General features: G+C 38.8%; 1 long non-coding RNA gene across 3 annotated transcripts; it reads right to left on the reverse strand.

Moving 5' to 3' along the window:
• Nucleotides 1–885: 885 nt before the first annotated feature.
• Nucleotides 886–5,431, reverse strand: LOC109157389. 3 transcript variants are annotated; one of them, XR_002050230.1, is made up of 7 exons: nucleotides 5,139–5,431; nucleotides 4,896–5,056; nucleotides 4,559–4,656; nucleotides 3,599–3,699; nucleotides 2,951–3,094; nucleotides 2,750–2,843; nucleotides 886–1,566 (listed from the first exon to the last, which is right to left on the reverse strand). It is a non-coding gene; the product is annotated as an uncharacterized LOC109157389 (long non-coding RNA). The 3 variants fall into 3 exon arrangements; XR_002050228.1 differs by having other exon boundaries at nucleotides 4,896–5,431; XR_002050229.1 differs by lacking the exon at nucleotides 4,559–4,656 and having other exon boundaries at nucleotides 4,896–5,431.
• Nucleotides 5,432–21,789: the final 16,358 nt, after the last annotated feature.

The raw sequence follows: 21,789 nt of genomic DNA on the forward strand, positions 1-21,789 counted from the left end.
ATTTCTGTGATTTCTTTCCTTAAGACCCCCCTCAAGTTGGAGCATGTAACAGAGAAATGCCCAACTTGGGAATAAGAGACTTTTGATTGAAGGCACCAAGAGTAAAGATACAACACGAACACCATCACAGCAACATAAGCACCCTAGGATGGATGACTTCAAAAGAGATTGCGCTATGTCTGACCCTTCCTTGGGAATGAAGACGAAGGCACCAAGAACGGAGCTGAACATAACCAAAAGAGATACGACGACGACGTACCATCGTGACATCGTCGTCGTTGTTGCTAGCGTCCCTCTTGTCAGCGTCGACGACCTCCGTATCTGTCATGGCGGCAGCGGCACACGGCAGGAACAATGCAAGGGGAGGGCGTCGGTTAAGAATAGCAAAGGACGCAGTAGAGCCAAATAAAATAGCAAATGACAGTAGAGCCAGATAAAATAGCAAATGACAGTAGAGCCAGATAAAATAGCAAATGGCAGTAGAGCCAGGTAAAATAGCAAATGGCAGTAGAGCCAGAAATAGCAAATGGCAGTAGAGCCAAATAAAATAGCAAATGGCAGTAGAGCCAGATAAAATAGCAAATGGCAGTAGAGCCAGGTAAAATAGCAAATGGCAGTAGAGCCAGGTAAAATAGCAAATGAAGAGTAGAGCCAGATAGAATAGCAAATGGAAGTAGAGCCATATAAAATATTAGGGTTTTAATATTTGAAGAAAAAATAGTCTAGGAAAGTAGGTTTTGATACCATGTTAAGATTCAAATGCCTGGCGGGTGGAGAATTACAACCACCCGCCAGTTAGGCGGAAGCAGAGATGAAGAATCAAGAGATGGGAAAATATATATTGTATGAGAGTGAATAGAAGTATTATATATCTCTCCTCTAGAAAAGAGAATATAGAGCCCTATAAATAGGTGCTAGAAGACTACAAATAGGAAACAAGTTTCCATATGCCTTACCTACCTAAATCCCTAAGACTGCCTAATCTATAGAGATTCCAAATATTATATTTATATTCCATAACATTACAAATATATCACATGAGCCATAGGACTTCACATCTAGAGTCATAACCTTCGAGATCAACACCCATGTCTCGAACCACTTGATCAATCTTCAAACCACGTTGTGCCAAATTAGTCCACCGTTCAATCTGTTGCACTAACTAAGCTTCCACGAAGCCAAAAACAGGTCAAACACCACAGCGCACCTGCCACTCACACCCCACACCGTTATGAACACTGCCTAACACCACAGTGCTCCTGCCTCTCGCACCACAAACCATCATTAGCGCTGCCCAACACAGTGTTTTCCTGTTTTCCTGGTGCACACAATTGGTTCATCCCGAACCAATTCTTCTTCAACCATCGACCTCCATTAACTGCCGTGGCTTATGCCAGGTTCGCATCCCTCCTAGCATCCGTGCTGCCCATCACCTGCAGCACCCTGACAATTGGTTCATCCCGAACCAATTCTTCTTCAACCATCAGCCTCCCATAACTGCCGTGGCATATGCTAGGTCCGCATCCCTCCTAGCATCCGTGCTGCCCATCACTGCAGCACCCTGGACTGATTGACATTGAACAAGCTACAACGACTCAACTCATACCAAAATATGAGACTAATCCTATGGACCCACAATAATTAACCAAACAACACAATCCACAAGATATAATAAACCAAAAGCTCTGATGCCATGTTAAAATTCAGAATTTGAGAGACCTGGCGGGTGGAGAATATCCACCACCCGCCAGTTAGGCGGAAGCAAGATATGTGAGAACTAAAGAACAAGAGAATATATTATATTGAAAGAGTACAATAGATTGTCTCTCTTGATGTATATTCTATACTTCTATGGACCTCTATATATACTAAACTAGATAGTAAATTAGTCTAGGAAACTACTAATAAAAATAGGAAAGTAAGACAACTTTCCTAATATTCAACACTTGTGATTTCTTTCCTTAACATGTGATTTCTGTGATTTCTTTCCTTAACATTTAAGAATGCTGATTCTAGGGAAAAAGTTTCAGCGGTAGATGTGGATGGCGGCCTTGACTCTTCTGTTTAAAAGAGGAGGAGAGTTTCAAATAGCGTTGGGTGTAGAGCTCGTGTTGTTTTTAGATATGCGGGGGATGATGCTTATGCTATTAACATGATTGAGGAGCATCACAATTATTGCATGTCATTAATATTGTCAAGGCAATTTTTGAAGTGAAATATAAAAATTATTGTTGGTCATTAGAAGTTTATTGCTAATTGTGCAAAAGCAAACGTTGGGACAATGGGGTTTTATCGACTGTTTACACTAGTACAAAATGAGCCATTCGCGTCTTTACTATTAGACAATACGCGTCTTTACTAGTAAAGACGCGTATGGCGCAGACACTGAAAGTTGGCAACTTTACGTGTCTTTGGTTGGAAGCCGCGTAAAACGGGACTATACGCGTCTTTACTTGTATAGTAAAGACGCGTATAGTGTTTAACAAAAATAAAAAAATAACAATAGGCGTCTTTAAGACGCCTATTGTTATATTTTCTAAAAATAGTATTCATTAGTTTCAAAAGAAAATTCTATTATCCAATCAAAAATCATTAAACACAAAATATAATAAATAGGTGAATAATAAACACTTAATCACAATGAAACTATCAGACTCACTTGGTGTTTAACAAAAATTTTATCCTTTTAAGCTTATGTTTGAGAGATAAATGTGCTCTACACATGGTATTAGAAAATTAATGAACCAACCTTCCCCACATAGTCATTAGCTTCTCCTACAAGACAGATGTTCTTTCCAGGTGTCAAAAAACAACCAAATGACTGCCCACCACTCCCTATGAATCTGCATGAGTAGCAACAAATCTTCTAAGTTTTACAAGGATATAGAAAAACAAAATGTTTCTCAATGTATGCAAGAATCACAACAATTATATATAAGATTGGAATTACGTTATGTTAAGCTACCCAGCAAAACCAGTGTCACCGTATTTCTTCGCAATAACACCAGCCATGCGGTCCACAAGTGGCACGGTCAATATTATAAATTTGAATTGTTTTGTTCACCACCTTTTCATTCTCAATTGCATCAGATAACTGCAAAGAATTATATATATTGCAACAAAAAAAAAATGAATTATTGTGCATACTGACCAAATATTACAAAATAGTATACTCTAGTAATTGGATTAAAAAAGAAAATTCTCCATAAATAGAGTCCCATGCTGTTTTTGGATTGAAATATGTGGTTGGCTTGTAAAGGTTTTGAAAATTTTGATTGTTGAAGGATGGAGAGTGTTAGAATATGGGTTGGTTAATTTTGTCATTAGGAAGAAATTTCAATTCATTCAAGATATGGTATGTGTGTGTGTGTTTTCTTTTTTGTTTTTCATAAATGGTGTTTAAGCACAGCAAAATTACCCTAACAAAGTGGTGACACAATTCTGGGTGTGACTTCTAAGCCGAACCCCAAAGTATTCTACTTAGAAATTTCAATTCATTTAAAAATGGCTGAAGGTAAGGAATAAGGATGTTATATGCAGATTAATTCCAAGAAAGGTAAACTATGGACTACTTGATGAAATGGTCCGTAATGTTTACCTCTGGGTCAGACAGTAGAACTTCATCAAGAACAGGACCATTGCTATGAACCCCTCCTGGTTCCTTATCATTGTACTACTCCGTTTGGGCATGCCAACATTCTAAAACATCATATAACAAAATTGTTATCTATGCAACTACTAATGATATATCAAGGGTACTGTTGCTGAAAAGAAAAACAAAAGAGACAAAAAAGTTGTGACATTCCAACGGAGGGAGAAATGATCAAACAAAGATGGGCACAAATCAGCTTCCACACTAGAAATTGTCTTGTCTAAGAGGGTGGAAAAGAACCAGGGCCCAAAGTGTTAGAGAAGAATTTGAATGAGTCAATGTCCATTCCTACTACTTCCCTTTCCAGCATCCCACTTCTTCTTTGCAGGACAACCAAATCAGCAAGTTCAACATAGTTTTAAGCTATCTACTGATATCCTCTAGTCTAGCCACATTAGTAGATAAAGTATAATACTTGCACTCTTTAACCTTTTATATGAAACATTAGAACTCATAATTGTGTTAGCATAAACAAAATTAAGTAGACTACATAAAACAGAATATATTTGATAAATCTTTCAAGTCCAATTAGAAACATCAGGATTCAACATAATTTCTGTAAGTAAAAATAAAATTAAAAATAGCAGAAATAATGATAATACCAATACTACTAATTATAATAATGATGATGCTTAAACAGTAATTTGCATGCTTAATTTCAATATACCACAGTTCTAATGTATAATTCTAATTGATCTAGAGAGTAATTCATTTACTAATACAATATAAATTCATCTTTTTTTTTTTCAAGAAAGAAGAAGAAGATTAAATGACATAGAACTACCAGTATCCATACCATTTAGACATTACAAATTACAAACAAAATATTAAACACCACCACACTGAAATTAAAAACTGAAGTAGCAAATATTAATGTCTTAGAATATAATGAAGAATTAGCCTCACTTGGATGATGAACCGCCTGCGGGCGTGGCACCCACCCCAACCCCCAATATTTCATAGTATTTTGTGTCCTTTACCATGGGCTTTAAGTGCTAGCAGTTCTACAAACAAATCCAAGGTGTGTAAGATCTCAATTACGTTTATTTAGATATATAACATGCTCTAAAGATATGGATTTGAAGATGCTCGTATGAAATGAGAAACTCACTGCGATTAAACATGGGTTGATTCAATTAATTAGTTAGGACTGATTCCACATTTCTACACCATAATTACATAAACCGGAAATGCTAGTAAGTTCAGAAGAAATAGTGATGGAATGACATTAAGAGCTTGTAACCTGTTTCGGGGAGAGAGTGCAATTGTGATTGAAGTCATCGATGAAAGCCAAAGACGAATCCTGCTGCTGACCAGCCGCTCCTTCATCGTCTTCCACATCCATTCCCACCAGCATCTTCATCTTCACTAGCATACTCTCCTATGGTAGTTCCACTCTCGAAACTGCAAAAGAGGCAGGCAGCACCAAGAAAACCAGTAGTATAAAAGACTATGGTGAGAAAAATAAGAAATAAAGATCAAGAACCTGGTCAGAGAAGTAGATCTTGCAATTTCAGTGCCGTTGTGGAAGGAGGACGACCAAGACCCAAATTGTAGATCTAGACCGAGACACAAGCACAATGTTTTCTGCGTTCGAGTCTACTGGATCTGTCGCAGGAGAGGGCGGGGGAGAGGCGGAATTCGGCATTCGAGTCTGCTGCGTCGTCGCACCACGAAGGCGGCTTGGTCCGTTGGTTGCTTGGAGCAGGCGAGACACGGAGGCGGCGGAGGTTAGGGATTTGGATTTTGGAGAGAAGGGTGCGGCGGAGAGAGATAGAAAAGGAGGAAACCTAGGTTTTGGGGGAGAGAATTTTATTTTTATGGTTTTAGTTTTTTATTTACTTTTTACAAAAAAAAAAAAAAAATACGCGTAGGAATACGCGTCTTTACCTTGCTTGTAAAGACGCGTGTCGTCATTGAATTGGTAATAAGAGTCTTGACTATATAAGTAAAGACCCGTGAAGTTTGTAATATATTTACAAATATGCCACCGCAATTTTTTTCCTTACTTTAGAAGTCTTTACTTGTAATTAAAGAAGTGCATTGTTTCATTTTTTTGGTCAATTCTCTACTAGTGTTAGGGAGATGGTTGGTGGTTATTCAAATATTGGTACAACAATGGTAGACTTTCAAAATTTCAAAAGGAATTTAAAGGCATACATTTCGGATCATGATGCTATTATGATCGTGGATACATTTTTTAAAAAACAAGATGTCCAACTTTTTTAATTATTTTTTATTTTTTTTTATGATGTTGAGGAGTGCGACCAAATCAATAGTCTATTTTTTTTTGTTTGACCCTATTTTAGGAAGAATTTTGTCAATTTTGGTGATGTATGTTGTGTCCTTTGGTGCTAGATATCAGACAAACATGTTAGTTTTTATGTGTTCCTATATAATTCTCATATACTGTTTTGTTAATGTAGATCTTTTGTAGGAATAGAACAAGTTCATATCCGTATAGGTGCAACAATATTGCATTATAATTCAAGATCTGTATAAAGTTAGAACTTAATTTTGCAGACATAACATGATATTCACACCAATCTCTAGGGTGGATAACCAGCAGAAGTGTGCTACTTTTGGTGCTGGTTTGTTGATGAGAGAGAGGATAGTGAGCCATATGTTTGGTTGTTTGAAAATTTTAAGAAAGCAATGAGTGATGAGCCAACATTGTTTGTTATTGATCATGACCTAGCATTGAAGGTTGCTTTTTGCACGTGTTTTTAAGATAACAAGACATCGATTTTGTATGTGTTGTTGAAAAAATAGCATTAAAAAGGCATTTTAAGTGACTATTTTGTGGTACAATTATTGGTGAAAATGAGTGGAATATCTTGGGGACTAATACCACACCCTGAATCTTTGACCTGCATGAAGAGAATAGGGAGGTAAAGCTAATTTAAGGAGGTTATATTCTATATACTTCACTAAAATAGGGATTTTAATTTGAGACTGGGGGGGAAACACGAGATGATGTTGGGAAGAGAATGCATGGGATATAGGAGGACCGTGAAGAAACCTTTGACCAAAAAACGCAAAATCTAGGATTCTGCTTGACATTTAGATACAGACAATTTCCATAAACATTGTTTGCTGATGCATGACAGTCTAATAGCCATGTTGAGGCCAATCACATTTTTGCAGGTGATAATAAAAGAAAAGGAAGATAAAAATGGCCCTCAGTAGATGGTAGATAAAACTCTCCTTGCCGACTGCCCCTAATGTAGTCCGGTTTTGCAACAGAAGCCTCGATAGAAATTTGACCTTCAATTCCTTTGTGCACTTAACAGCATTCCCAGCAACATTCATTCAAGCATGGATGGGAACATCAAGAGCTAAAGATAAAGTTGTAGATAATTTCTTCACTGCTGCAATAGGTTTAATCATGTTAACGACCCGCAATAAGGTAAAAAAAACAACATTCATGTTAGACGATCGCGTAGCTCAGATGTAATACATGCAGTATGTGAAGATTGAATATTACATTCTCTAATTCGAGACTGCCATCTTCGAGTCTTGAGAGATCAGATCTAGGACATCCTTAATTAGTGTTGCTAGAAGATTGCTAATCTTAAGAATAGTTTCCATCATAACCCTCTGTTCCGGATTTAAGTCAGTTTCTAAAAGCAGTGAACACAAAGCTATGACTGAGTGCATCAGAGTTCTCATTTCATGATTCATCACAGCTAGGAAATCATTGCGAGCATGGATAGCCATCTCTGCTTCTTGTCGGGCTAAGTCTAAAGCAATATTCTGCTGCATGAGTTCATACTCACGATGAAGAAGAAAACAATAAAGGAAATGACTTGAATACCCTCTACTTAAGGCCAACCAAACTGATGTTTAACGGAAGGATCATTGTTGGAACAAATCTAATAGTCAGGGCTCTATTTTGTCCAAGTTAAAAGACGAGGACCAATTTTAAAAAATCGTAATAGTTGGAGGACCATTGCTGGAATTAACTCCTTTAAAATACTTATTTAAGAAAAGCAATGGGCATTATCCCAATCGCGCAATGTACGTAAAAAACTAGTACTTAAATACGTCATGTCGCATATCTAGTCAACAGGTAAATTTTACTGTGGACCGTGGTTCACAATGTATTGTAGTTCAGACATCAGCAAAACGATGTCGTTTTGTTTAATGAAAAGAAACGACACTCGTTTTGCATCGTTCCGCAAAAAATAACTCTGTTATTCAGTTTCATTTCAACACAACTAAAATATCGTTTTGATATAACTACTGTTTCGCTGGACAATACACACTCAAATATGTAAAATTGTTATTCAGTTTCATTTTGTACATACTGCAGTTTCATTTTAACACAACTACAGTTTCAGTTCAATTCAATTACAGTTTCATTTGATTATATAAAAATAATACGTAAGACAGTGTCAGTTTAGATACATTGTAGTTTCATTTGATAATTAACAAAAAAATACGCGCTCCATTAAGCTGTAACGGCTGCCGTTTTTTTCCTTAAAGCAACGATGTCGTTTTGAGACCATGACCCACAAAACTTTGTGGACTGTAATCCACAGTATAATTGCTGCTAGTCAACATATTGTTTGATGGTAACTTGTTGAACACTTTTTTTTTTTTTGTTTTTTGTTTTTAATATAACTTTAAGGGTCTAATTTAATTTGAACTCTTTTTTAGTTCAAGGGTTCAATTATAATATTAATTTTATATTAAGGACTTATTCGACTAATTTTTTTTCAAAAATAAAAATGGAGTTAGGATGAAAATAAAAGTAAATAATTAAAAATACTAAATTAAAATACATACGGAAGCCTCTAGACTAAAACTGTCACAGTAGTACAAATTTGAAAATATATTCGTAAACTTATGACCAATGATGCTAAATTGATGAACTTAAAATACTTTTTTCTCTTAAAATTTTTAGTAAACGAATTACACCATCGAATACTGTACCAAGCACAAATCAACCAACCACTCACAAATATGTGGACTATATATTTTGATTCAGCTTTTGTTGAACAATATATAACTTTTTATCATATGTCAGGAATATTACCTCCCATTAGACGACCGAACATTTGATTGATAATTGGTATACCCTTTTAACTTGGAGGTGTGGTTGAGTGGTAGGAAATTATTCTTCCTTAATTAAAGGTTAAGGGGGCGTTTAGTTCAGGTTATATAAGTTATGCTGTGCATCTGTATACACCATGCATGATGCATACAAACGATGTCGTTTTATTAAAAACGCGCATCTCCCCTTAAAAAAAAATTCAGGTTCGATTCCCAGCAGCAACATATGAACTAAAATTCCAGAATTGATGAACTATAATTCCATAATCGATGAACTATAATTCCATAATCAATGAACTATAATTCCAGAATCTAATCTATGAACTAAAAATTTCAAAATGAATGAACTAAAATTCCAGAATCTATAAACTAAAATTTTAGAATCGATGAACTACAATTCCAGAATCGATGAACTATAATTCCAGAATCAATGAACTAAAATTCCATAATCTATGAACTAAAATTTCAGAATGAATGAACAACATAATGCTGTTGCTGGGAATCGAACCTGAATTTTTTTTAAGGGGAGACGCGCGTTTTTAATAAAACGATGTTGTTTTTGCATCCGTATGCACCATGCATGGTGCATACGGATGCACAACATAACTACTCTAACATAACCAAGTGAATGTGACATTCCAAAGCTTACATTCCTATGTTTGGTTCACATTAAGTGCATAAACACGTGTCTTAAGAATGGTAAAGGAAGCAATATTGTCCAGACTTGCGTGAGGGAGGCCACTATGTTCCAAGAGGTGACCTTCAAGCATGTTGTGCGGGAAACAAACAGAGTAGCCGATAAGCTTGCTTTGGCCGCCTTGGATCATGCACTAGGGTCACGGGATCTACGGAGCCAACCGCAGTGTGTGGATGTGTTATTGTGGGAAGACAAGGTTGGTGCTCGGGTGGATCGCGCAGCACACCCATGAGCTCGTTCAGCTAGCTAGTCCGGGTTTACACCCTCTTTCTATATTCAAAAAAAAAGATAACCCTAAACCAAACATGATTATATTACATATCCTAATTTTAACCAAACACATGAATTTAACATTCCCAGTAATCTAACATTCCCTAAGGTAATCTGACATTCCGTGAACCAAACGACCTAAGAGTTTAATCTCTCCAGGCCAGTTGATGGTGGAAACTGGAGACGGTGGAAGCAACTTTAAAATCTCCAGGCTAGCTGACGGTGGAAACCCTGAGCTATACCCAAAAAAAATATACTTTTGTTTTTGAGAAAGTAGTGGTGGCGTGCCCAATAACCTTGTGATCTAGTGGCAGGAAGTGACTCTTCCAAATGGGAGGTCATGGGTTTGATTTCCAATGGGGACGATGGTAAGAGGACGGTATTGACTCTTTGTACTTCAGTAGGTTGAGAAAGTAGTTATGAACATATACTACATTGTAACAGAGTCAGTAGTCCTCAAAAAAAAAATCCTTTAAAGTATAAAAAAAGAAAAAAATAAGGGATAAGTGTCATATAGACCCTCCAACTATTATCTAAAGTGCAATTAGCCCCAATTAACATATTTGACTTATAATATTATGTTACTTTCAAGTCACCTGCCATGTAGGATGCCACATCAATTAATATTTTAAATTTCTTTTTTTTAAAATTAAATTAATTATATAAGTCTGGGAGCGATCCACCTTTTACGTTCTTTCCTTCCCCATGCAGACTCCGGCGGATCCTCCGCCGGCATCCGGCGCCCCGCCTGATGGCGACCCAGGGAGGACACTCAAACGGTTTAGGGTGACGAAGAGATCCTTCGCCGATGCAGTAACGGCTATTCCGACAGCCAATGATGATACGATGATGGAGGCTGACAACGATGATTGGCTCAGTGACGAGGTGTTGGCAGTCTTGAATGAAGAAGTTGTTCCTCCGGCCAACCCATTGGGCCTCCTGGTGGTCACTTTCTCGAAGGAACTCCGCAAGGAGATCGTTCAGCCATGGAGAAACGCCCTAACGCTCCAGTTCCTTGGTAAGCGTATTGCGTTCAATTTCCTCCTTAATCGCCTCTCCATGATGTGGAATACTGAGGGGAAATTCCAATTGATTGATTTGGGATATAACTGGTATGTCGTCCGGTTTGATCGGGTTAGAGATTGCAGGAACGTCCTAGTCGGCGGCCCCTACAAGGTAGCCAACCACTATGTGGTGCCTCAACGGTGGACGCCGAGGTTCAAACCAGCGAAGGCCACAGTGGAGAAGATGATGATATGCGTAAGGCTGCCAGAGCTCCCACTGGAATTGTTTCGTGACGATTTAATCCGACAGATCTTGGCTCAAGTTGGAACTCTGGTGAAACTCGACAAAACCACCACTGGAACGGAAAAGGGACGGTTCACTCGCGCTGCTGTGGAAATAGATCTCAAGAAGCCGCTCGTGTCCATGATCATCGTTGAAGATATGATTCAACAGGTGGAATTTGAAGGGCTGCACACCATTTGTTTCGAGTGTGGGGAAGTAGGGCACATGTCTAACGCCTGCCCAAAGAATATTCCGGTGACTACAGTGCAGTCTTAACAACAAGTTGATACCCTATGGAGCAAACCGAACAACAATCTCAGACTCCGGTCAACACTATTACACAACCTCCGACGGAGATGAAGAGGTATGGCCAATGGATGATTGTCCAAGACAAACGTGCAAACCAGGGGAAGCAAGTCAAGAAAGCTCATCCCAAGGTCACGCAAACGGACAAAGGAATGTCATCAGCTAAGTCGATTAATCTGGCGCATAAGGAAAAAGGAAAGAGCCCGGATCAAACTTCCAACATATTTTCAGCGTTGCAAGAGGTCTCGGAGCGACCCCTTACTAGTGACACGGTCCCGCCGGCGCAAATGGATGACCAAGGAAGCACCAAAACACCCACTATTGAGTCTGGTAAGGATACGACCCCCCTAGGTCTAAATCAGTCTAAGTATAATTTTTCCATGCAGGGGGTAGCACGCTTGGAAAAGGGCTCTGGAAAACATGACAAGGCCAGCTCTTCTGGAAGTAAAAAGGGAACTTCTAAGAGGAGTAATAAGGGATTAAATAATGCAAACACCCAAGGTGGAGGCAGCAGCACTACGCCATCGAGGCTATCTTCGACTAGCACTGGCACGTTCATCTTTGGCCACCCCTCACTTGGCATGGTCCAACCTATGGACTTGAATAGCGCTCCAGAGGAAAGCGGTAATCTTGATCCCTCCACTTCTGTTATTTCTCAATGATTTTTATCGCTTGGAATTGCATGGGTGTGAGGAGTGGAGGTACTAGGCGGCACGCTAGGGAACTCTTGAAAATGCCGGATGTAGGCGCTCTTTATTTCTTGGAAACAAAGACTAAGGCGGCTGGCTATTTACTAAAAATGGCTTATAATCTTGGCTTTTGTTCTTCCTTTAAAGTTAACCCTCTCAGCTTTGCGGGAGGTTTACTCTTAGTTTGGAATAAAGACTGTGTTCCGCTCTCTGTGGTCGAGCACAACTCAATGACCATCCATACTTTGATTCCGCGGCAGGATGGTAAGAACATTCGGATTTCCTTTGCTTATGTTAGACCCAATCGTAGGGCGAAAGAAGTTTTTTGGTGAGAAATTTTTTGGTGGGGTTGCAGGGACTACTCTACTTCCTTTCAAGACCCCTGGGTCGTCCTCGGTGATTTTAATGACATCTTAGGGAAATCAGATCGATGGGGTACTGGGGAAATCATCGTCAGTTCGGTTGATAAGTTTCTAGATGCGATGAATGGCTGCGGCCTCATGGATCTTGGGACCTCTGGGTCCAGATTCTCGTGGTACAGGAAAGCGGGAGAGAGGGTCACTCTCAGAAGGAAACTAGACCGAGTTCTCTGGAATATGGAAGCGCAACTATTCTTTCTTGAAGGAAAAGCCCACATCTTGCCTTGTACTCATTCTGACCATCATCCTGTCAGTTTGATAGTGCCGCAGGCACTCCACCACCTAAGAAAGAGAGACCGTTCAGGTTTGAGGTGGCTTGGCTCATAAGAGATGACTATCGGGGAATCTGGCATCAAGCCTGGAGCTCATTCTCAGATAATATCTCAAGCGCCACTGATCACGTGGTAAAATTGTCTAAAGATTGGAATTACAAAACCTTTGGGAATATCTTCCACAGGAAATAAAACACGCTAGCAAGAATCGTGGGGATCCAGGCTTTGCCCAACTACGGTTCTGATAGGGGGTTGTTAAGGCTCGAAAAAGCTATCATTAACGATCTCAATAATACCCTGAAGCAAGAGGTGGTTTTCTGTTACCAAAAATCTCGTAAATACTGGATTCAGGATGGTGACAAAAATACTACCTTCTACCATCGGGCGACCTTGGTTAGAAGAAACCGTTCAAGGGTCACCATGCTTAAAGTTAACGGTGAGTGGACATCCGATCCCCAAACCATTAAAGACCATATCACTAACTATTTTAAATGCCTTTTTAACAGGAATCAAGACACAATTAGGGAGACCCCTACCCTTAGGAGCGGGCGTAATATCAACAACATTCAGGCACACAATTTGATCCAACATGCCACAGTGGATGAAGTCTGCCACGCTGTCTTCGGCATGAAACGGTTTGGGAGCCCGGGCCCGGATGGATCCAAGCGGCCTTTTACTGGCATTACTGGGATAGCATAGGTGACTCGGTAACGAATTTCGTTAATTCGTGTCTCATTTCAGGTATCGTTCCAACTGGAATGCTGGAAGCTTACATGACCCTGATTCCCAAGAAAGAAAGTCCAGAAAATGCGGGGGATTTTCGGCCAATCACTCTGCTTAATGTGATTTTCAAGACTGTCTCCAAAGTCCTTGTCAACCGACTCAGACCAGTCATGAAGAAAATGGTGGGCCCGTTCCAAAACAGCATTCTCTCGGGAAGATCTACACTTGATAATGTTGTTATGACTCAAGAGGTTATTCACAATATGTCTAAGGCCAAGGGCAAGAAGGGCTTCATGGTCCTCAAATTGGATATCCACAAGGCCTACGATAGCCTTGATGGGGGGTTCCTAGAGTCGGTCCTTCGTAAGTTCAACTTCCCTAATCGACTGGTTTCCCTGATCATGTTCTCTCTCAAAGAAAGCACTATATCTATTAATTGGAACGGGGGTAAGCTCTGCTTTTGGGGTGGGTAGGGGGTCAGAAAAGGCGACCCCTTGGCCCCCTATTTGTTTACTCATCACAGACGATCTTATCCTCTTCGGTGAAGCTTCTGAACAACAACTCCGAATCATTCTCTCGGTGGTTGACAAGTTTTCACGCCAATCACGTTTGTCTATCAGCCTTAATAAATCTATTCTTTTTTTTTTGTTCCCCTAACACCTACGATAGGGTCAAGCGGCGCCAAGGTGAGGTTGCAAGGATCCCGGTGTCTGACAACATGGGAAAATACTTGGGAATCCCTATTCTGCAGAAAAGAGTTACGAAAGATACCTTCGGGTATATTCTGGAAAAGATGAAGAAGAGACTCTCAGGTTGGAAGCGTGACTCCTTCAGCCTCGCGGGAAGAAGGATCTTGACCTAGTCGGCCCTGGCGACTATCCCTGTTTATACTATACAAGCTCTGGCCCTACCGAAAGGTACATGCGATAGTATTGATAAGATTTGTAGAGATTTCTTGTGGTGGGATACGCAGGAAAAAAAAAAAGATACATTTGGTAAACTAGAACGAAGTGTGCCAACCACGTGACTCGGGTGGGCTCGGTCTTCGGAAAGCAAGCCACTTCAATGAAGCTCTTCTCACTAAGCTCGCCTCGCAGATGTGTGGTAAGTCTAATAAACTTTGGATACAAGTTATGAGAGACAAGTACATCAAAAACGGCGACTTCTTCTCCGCCACGGTACTTGGAAACGCCTCGTGGGCTTGGAAAAGCATAATCAAGGGAAGAAAAACGGTCATCTCCAGTGCGGCATGGAAAGTTAGTGATGCTCACTCGATAAATCTTTGGAAAGATTGGTAGGTAGGAAGCATGCCGCTCGGCTTGGAACAGAATGCCGATATCCCGGAAGAGTTCGGTTCTTGCATGGTAAGCGACTTCATCCTCCAGAATAGAAGCTGGGAGCTTCCTAAGTTACAGGATATTCTCCTAGAAAACATAATCGACAACATCCTTGCGATCCGGATTCCGCTTGACGACTGAAGGAGAGATTCCATTAGATGGACAATTAGCGACACAGGTAAGTTCTCGACGAAATCTGCTTACGCTTGTGTTGCAGGTATTGACGAAGATAACATGGACTGGTCTTGGCTCTGGAAATTGAAGTGTTGGGAAAAAATTAAAGTCTTCCTCTGGCTCATTCTCAAAGGACGACTGCTGACCAATGCGGAACGTTCGAGGAGACACCTTGCGGATTCCGGCTTGTGCTCATGTTGCGGCTTAGTAGAGGAGTCCATCAGACACCTTCTTTGGGATTGCAGCGCAGCATGGACGATGTGGCACCTCTCGGAGACGCCGATAAATTTCGAGTTCCCTGTCCACTAGACAGTCGAACAATAAATCAGAAGAAATTGTTCCACTCATCAGAATAGCGGTTGACCTTCTCACTTTGTGTTCAATCTTTGGGCAATTTGGAAAAACATAAATGCATGGGTATTTCAACAACAAAGGACCAACCCCTATCAACCGTCCAATGGGTTAAATCCCACGTTAAAGAGCTGTTTGATCTTTCGAAGATAGGGGAAGTGGTCAAAGCAAGGTCAGATTGGGTCCAATGGCTTCTGCCGACTCAAGATTGGTACAAGCTTAACACGGATGGAATAGCCAAACGTAACTCGGGCCTTGCATCCGCAGGCACACTGGTGCGTGATAACTTGGGGGCTTGGTTTGGGGTTTCACCACAAAAATTGGTAAAGCCAACAGCGTCGTGGCAGAACTGTGGGGCTTAAGGGAGGGTCTACGGCTCTGTCTCGAGAAGGGGATTCATCGGGTCATGGTTGAGATGGGCTTTAATGCCATCATTGATCTCCTACACGGCGATATGGATATGGACGATAATGGGTGTGCACTGCTACATGACTATTTTGCATTGGTGCCCAAATTTGAGGGGATTTCTTTCAACCATATTTTTAGGGAAGGTAACGCATGCGCAGACTTCTTAGCTAACCTCGTGCAAGCTAAAGATTGGGGTACTTAGGTGTTCACAGAAGCGATGGAAGGTCTCATCCCGATCCTGGTTCGTGACGCGGGAAAGGGCAGCTCTTGTAGAATCTCCTAACCTGAGGCGCAGCCTCTCTTTCCTCACCCAAAAAAAAAAAAAAAAAAGCCATTGGCTTCTCCACGAACGAAGTTTACAGAGAAGCTCTGTTCATGGAGAAGCCAGTAAGCTTCTCCGTCCAGATTTGGACAGAGAAGCTCGTTGGCTGCTCAAACGGAGAAGCCAACGAGCTTCTCTGTTCAAATGTAACGGACGGACGGAGTAGTCGAACAAACGAATCTCTACGAACGGATAAATGCGTTTGATCAGAGAAGTCGAACGGACGGAATAGTCGAACAAACGAATCTCTACGAATGTACGAATGCATTTGATCGGAGAAATCGGCCAGACGGAGTAGTTGAACGGAACAGACGAATCTATTTACCGCCGGCAACTACGATCGGACGAATCGGGCGACATGGAATGGACGAATCTGGGGACTTTTATTTTAAGCTTTTTTTTTTTAAATAAATAAATCAATTTCCACATAAATGTCAAACAAGTAAAATTAACTTGTTACTTTTTGGTAACTTGTTAAAAATGATAATTGCACATTTTTAACAAGTTAAAAGGTTTAATTGAAGGTTTTTTTTTTTGTTCAAAAAGTTAATTGTACTTTGGTATATAGTTGGAGGGTTTATTTGACCATTTTCTCAAAAAATAAAAAAGAAGCGAAATAAAGGTTGATGGTGATCAGGTGTCATGCAGGAGCGCAGGACAGGTGAATTGCATTCTCAGTTTATTTTATTCCATAGGTGAAATAATTAATAAACTAGACAAAGGTAGCAAGTAAGCATTTCTTTTTAATTGGTTTATCTTTGAGGAACAAAAGGTATTATTGGAGCATCAAATAGCTAGCAATGAGGAATATTATATTTTTAATGGACATTATATGTTTAGAATTGAAGTGGAGATTGATACAATGGAAGTATTGCATTTTAGCCGGCAACAAAATATGGAATTTGTTCTATGGCGTTATTCTTTCAAAAAGGTTGAACCCCAACCTTAAGGTAATTTATTTTTTATCATTGGCTAATATAATTAAGGAATTAATTCCATATTTTATCTTAGATTTATAGGTGATAGTTCACTTTTAGTGTTTTTTTTTATTAGAACTTTCTCATTTGGTCATAGTATTATTGTGTCATGACCATTTTTAGTCGTCCGTAAACAAAATCATTGAAATGTCCTTAAATACAAAATCATTTCGATCTTTTTTATACAAAGTAAGTTGACCCACTATATTTTTTATGTTTATTTTTTTTTAAAAAATTCAGAATTAAAGACCGAAATGTCCTTATATTTAACAATATTTAATATTTTTGTTGATAAAGAATCCAAAATATCATGCCACAATAATACTAGGACAAAAAGTGGATGTTCTAATGAAAAAGATTTAAAGTGGACAATTACCTATAAATCTAGGACAAAAAATGAAATTAACTCTATAAATAAGTGTATTTACTAAAAATAAAATTGTACTAGCATGTTTAACGGGTTTATAACAGGTTACCATACCATATCATGTCGTGTGTACCCAAAACCTATTAACTAAATATGTCAATTGTGTCAACCCTTTAACTTAGTTAACAATCGTACGTGTTCATGTTTGTGTTGAATTCATGTTTATATTTAGAAGTCTAATCTGTTAACATTAACAGGTAGTGTACATATTTGGCCTAATTGTGTTCATGTTATTATTGTATTAACCCATTAACCAATCCGTTATTAGTTATGATGTGGAAACGTGTTCACCATGCGCATGATGAACACATGGGTAGATCCATAATTTTTATACTGTAGATTCATAATTTTTTTTTTTTTTGAAAACGTAGATTCATAATTTTGTTTTTTCATTTATTGTTAACGGGGTAGATCCATAATTTCTAAGCTGTAGATTCATAATTTCTATACTGTAGATTCGTAACATCTATACTATAAATTCCTAATTTCTATACTGTAGATTTATAATTTCTGTACTGTAGATTCATAATTTCTATACTCTAGATTCATAATTTCTATACTGTAGATTTATAATTTCTATACTGTAGATTCATAATTTTTATACTGTAGATTCATTATTTTTGTACTGTAGATTTATAATATCTGTAACAACAAATGAAAAACAAAATTATGAATCTACATTTTCAAAAAAAAATAATATGAATCTACAGTATAGAAATTATGAATCTATCCATGTGTTCACCATGCGCATGATGAACACGTTTCCACGGCATAATTTGCGCCAATCCGTTTATACGAATTGACATGCCTAAATTTTAGAGAATAATTAGTTACATTTTCTTTTTTTGGGACTATTGCAGGAATTTTAAATTTATTTCTAATTTTCAAAAATTGTTATACTTAGTGTTATGTTTTTCAGTTTTAATCTTCTGTTTGCAAACTCAGCATTAGTTATAAAGATATATTTGTAATTTACTAATTTTCATATCAAATTTTGAATCTATTTCTATCCGAGTAATTTACTACTTATATTTAAAACATGTGTTATTTTGTGAACTTTATAATGAATTATGTATATGTAATATATTATGTAATTTAGTTATGCAAAATATTTTAGAAAATGTATTTTTATAAATTATCTAGTCAATGTAATTTAGAAGTTTTATTGTGCGTTATTATATTCAAATTAATCTAAAAAATTTTGAAATTGATCTAACTAAAAAAAAAGTATTTATAAATATGAATAATATAGAAGATGCATGATTTATTATGTGCTTTCTTTTCGAACTATTTTATCCGATTAATTATGTTTCATATTTTATTATGAACATCGATAGAACAAATCGATCCGGACTATATACGAATCAATCATTCCCGTATGAAATTATAGGATATTGCTATGAAAATAAATTGAAGGAAATAAATTAAATGAAAGAATTAGCTTAGTGAAGCCTTTGAATGAATGTTATTGAAAGAATGCTATTCACTGTGTGTATGGACTGGTCCCCACCCCACCCCCCCCCCCCCACTCCCTTCCGTGCTGAAGGGTTAGGGCCCTTATATAGGTGGAGGCCTTGACCTTTCAGGAATAAAATATTTCCTAAAGGACGCTTGATCTTGACCCAAATATCGAACAAATGCACAAAACTATCAAACATATGCACAAAACGTATAAGGAGGTATACCCTGGGAATAATCCTATCAAGTAGCCCTCCAGACGGTGCCCTAACGTCGACCAAATGAGGAAGGGTTCGGACTGAAAAATCCTATCACATAGCATACGCGCTCTCCCGGCCAGAGTTGAGCATATGGGCGTAATTTATGCTGGTTGTCTGTCAAAACATCTTAGACTATGAAAAATCCATTGGGAAAAACACTTAGCTAAGGGAGAAAAAGAGTACAACTATGAGTGCAATGTTAAGGAAAGAAATCACAGAAATCACATGTTAAGGAAAGAAATCACAAGTGTTGAATATTAGGAAAGTTGTCTTACTTTCCTATTCTTATTAGTAGTTTCCTAGACTAATTTAGTATCTAGTTTAGTATATATAGAGGTCCATAGAAGTATAGAATATACATCAAGAGAGACGATCAATTGTAATCTTTCACTATAATATATTCTCTTGTTCTTTGGTTCTCACATATCTTGCTTCTGCCTAACTGGCGGGTGGTGGATATTCTCCACCCGCTAGGTCTCTCAAATTCTGAATCTTAACATGGTATCAGAGCCTACTTTCCTAGGCTGTTTTTTCTTCAAACATTAAAACCCTAATATTTTACCTGGCTCTACTGCCATTTGCTATTTTACCTGGCTCTATTGCCATTTGCTATTTTATTTGGCTCTACTGCCATTTGCTATTTTATCTGGCTCTACTGCCATTTGCTATTTTATCTGGCTCTACTGCCATTTGCTATTTTATCTGGCTCTACTGCCATTTGCTATTTTATCTGGCTCTACTGCATCCTTTGCTATTCTTAACCGACGCCCTCCCCTTGCATTGTTCCTGCCGTGTGCCGCTGCCACCATGACAGACACGGAGGTCGTCGACGCTGACAAGAGGGACGCTAGCAACAACGACGACGATGTCACGATGGAGATAATTATGATGAGTGGTCTAAATCTACGAGACTTGCTCTTCGTGCCCGAAAGAAGTTCGGATTCGTTGACGGATCTATACCCTTACCTGTACCGATTTCTGTGCTATCCTTTACTATCATTTGCTATCGGGAGGTTGTTCATGTTTAACTCTATCCTTGGTGTGTTCATCTTCATTCGAGGTTCGTGTTCAATTCTGTCCTCGGTGTGTTCATTCCCAAGATCGTGTTCAACTCCATTCTTGGTGCCTTCGTCTTCATTCCCAAGGATTGTGTTCATCTCCATTCTTGGTGCCTTCGTCTTCATTCCCAAGGAAGGGTCAGACATAGGGGCAATCTCTTTTGAAGCCATCCATCCTAGGGTGCTTATGTTGCTGTGATGGTGTTCGTGTTGATCTTTACCCTTAGTGCCTTCAATCAAAAGTCTCTTATTCCCAAGTTGGGCATTTCTATGTTACATGCTCCAACTTGAGGGGGGGGGGGGGGGGGGGTGTTAAGGAAAGAAATCACAGAAATCACATGTTAAGGAAAGAAATCACAAGTGTTGAATATTAGTAAAGTTGTCTTACTTTCCTATTCTTATTAGTAGTTTCCTAGACTAATTTAGTATCTAGTTTAGTATTTATAGAGGTCCATAGAAGTATAGAATATACATCAAGAGAGACGATCAATTGTAATCTTTCACTATAATATATTCTCTTGTTCTTTGGTTCTCACATATCTTGCTTCCGCCTAACTGGCGGGTGGTGGATATTCTCCACCCGCCAGGTCTCTCAAATTCTGAATCTTAACATGCAATCTTTTGGACGATCGGGGTATAGAATTTACTGGGATCTAGAGATCCAATTTTACTAATCAAGATATTAGATTTTTTTTACGATTTAGGATTAAATTTTACAAATCGAGTGATCAGATCTTAATCATGATCTGACGATCGCGATTTATCAACCAAGAGATTGGATTTTTCCATGATCTAGGTATCAAATTTACTATGATCTAGCGATCGAATTTTACCAATCAAGTTATTAGATTTTTAGTGTGATCTGGTGATCAAATTTACCCGTAGTGGGAGGACCGAATTGACCGTCCTAAGCGAGAATGCTTCTCCCAAGGCCCTTTAATCGGTTTGATCGGTCTAGAGACCTCTTTTGATTTTATCGATCATAAGCAGTGACACTTCTACCAAGGCCCTTTACTCGGGCCGGTCGGTGTAGAGACCTTTACTGTTCTTATCGATCATAAGCGGGAACGCTTCTCCCAAAGCACTTTACTCGGGCTGATCGGTCTAGAGACTTTTATTGATCTTATCGATCATAAGCATGAATGCTTCTCCCAAGGCCTTTTACTCGGGGTTATCGGTTTAGAGACCTTTATTGATCTTATCGATCATAAGCGAGAACACATCTCCAAAAGCCCTTTACTCGGGCTGATTAGTCTAGAGACCTTTATTGATCTTATCAATCATAAGCGGGAATGCTTCTCCCAATGCCCTTATTCGGGCTTATGCTGGGATCTGATCCCGGACTTATAGTGCCAGTGGTGACAAGGTTGACCTGATTGGGCTTGTATATACATATATTCACTATGACTATTCTAAATACATGACTGTGAATAGTACAATTTATAAAGCAACATTAGATTACAAAATTTTATAAACTGAAAAATTTGAACCACTTGATCACAACTTTGATTTAGGGGGCTCGAGCACTAATGGAGCTTGGCGCGGTATGATATCATATATGAAATAATAGGAAAATGTATAAACGTGTATATGAAAGTATATGAGAGGAGGAAAAGATAGGCTTTGGCTAGCCATTGAATAAAT

This window comes from Ipomoea nil, unplaced genomic scaffold, assembly GCF_001879475.1.
Source record: "Ipomoea nil cultivar Tokyo-kokei standard unplaced genomic scaffold, Asagao_1.1 scaffold2779, whole genome shotgun sequence".
NCBI classification, from domain to species: domain Eukaryota; kingdom Viridiplantae; phylum Streptophyta; class Magnoliopsida; order Solanales; family Convolvulaceae; genus Ipomoea; species Ipomoea nil.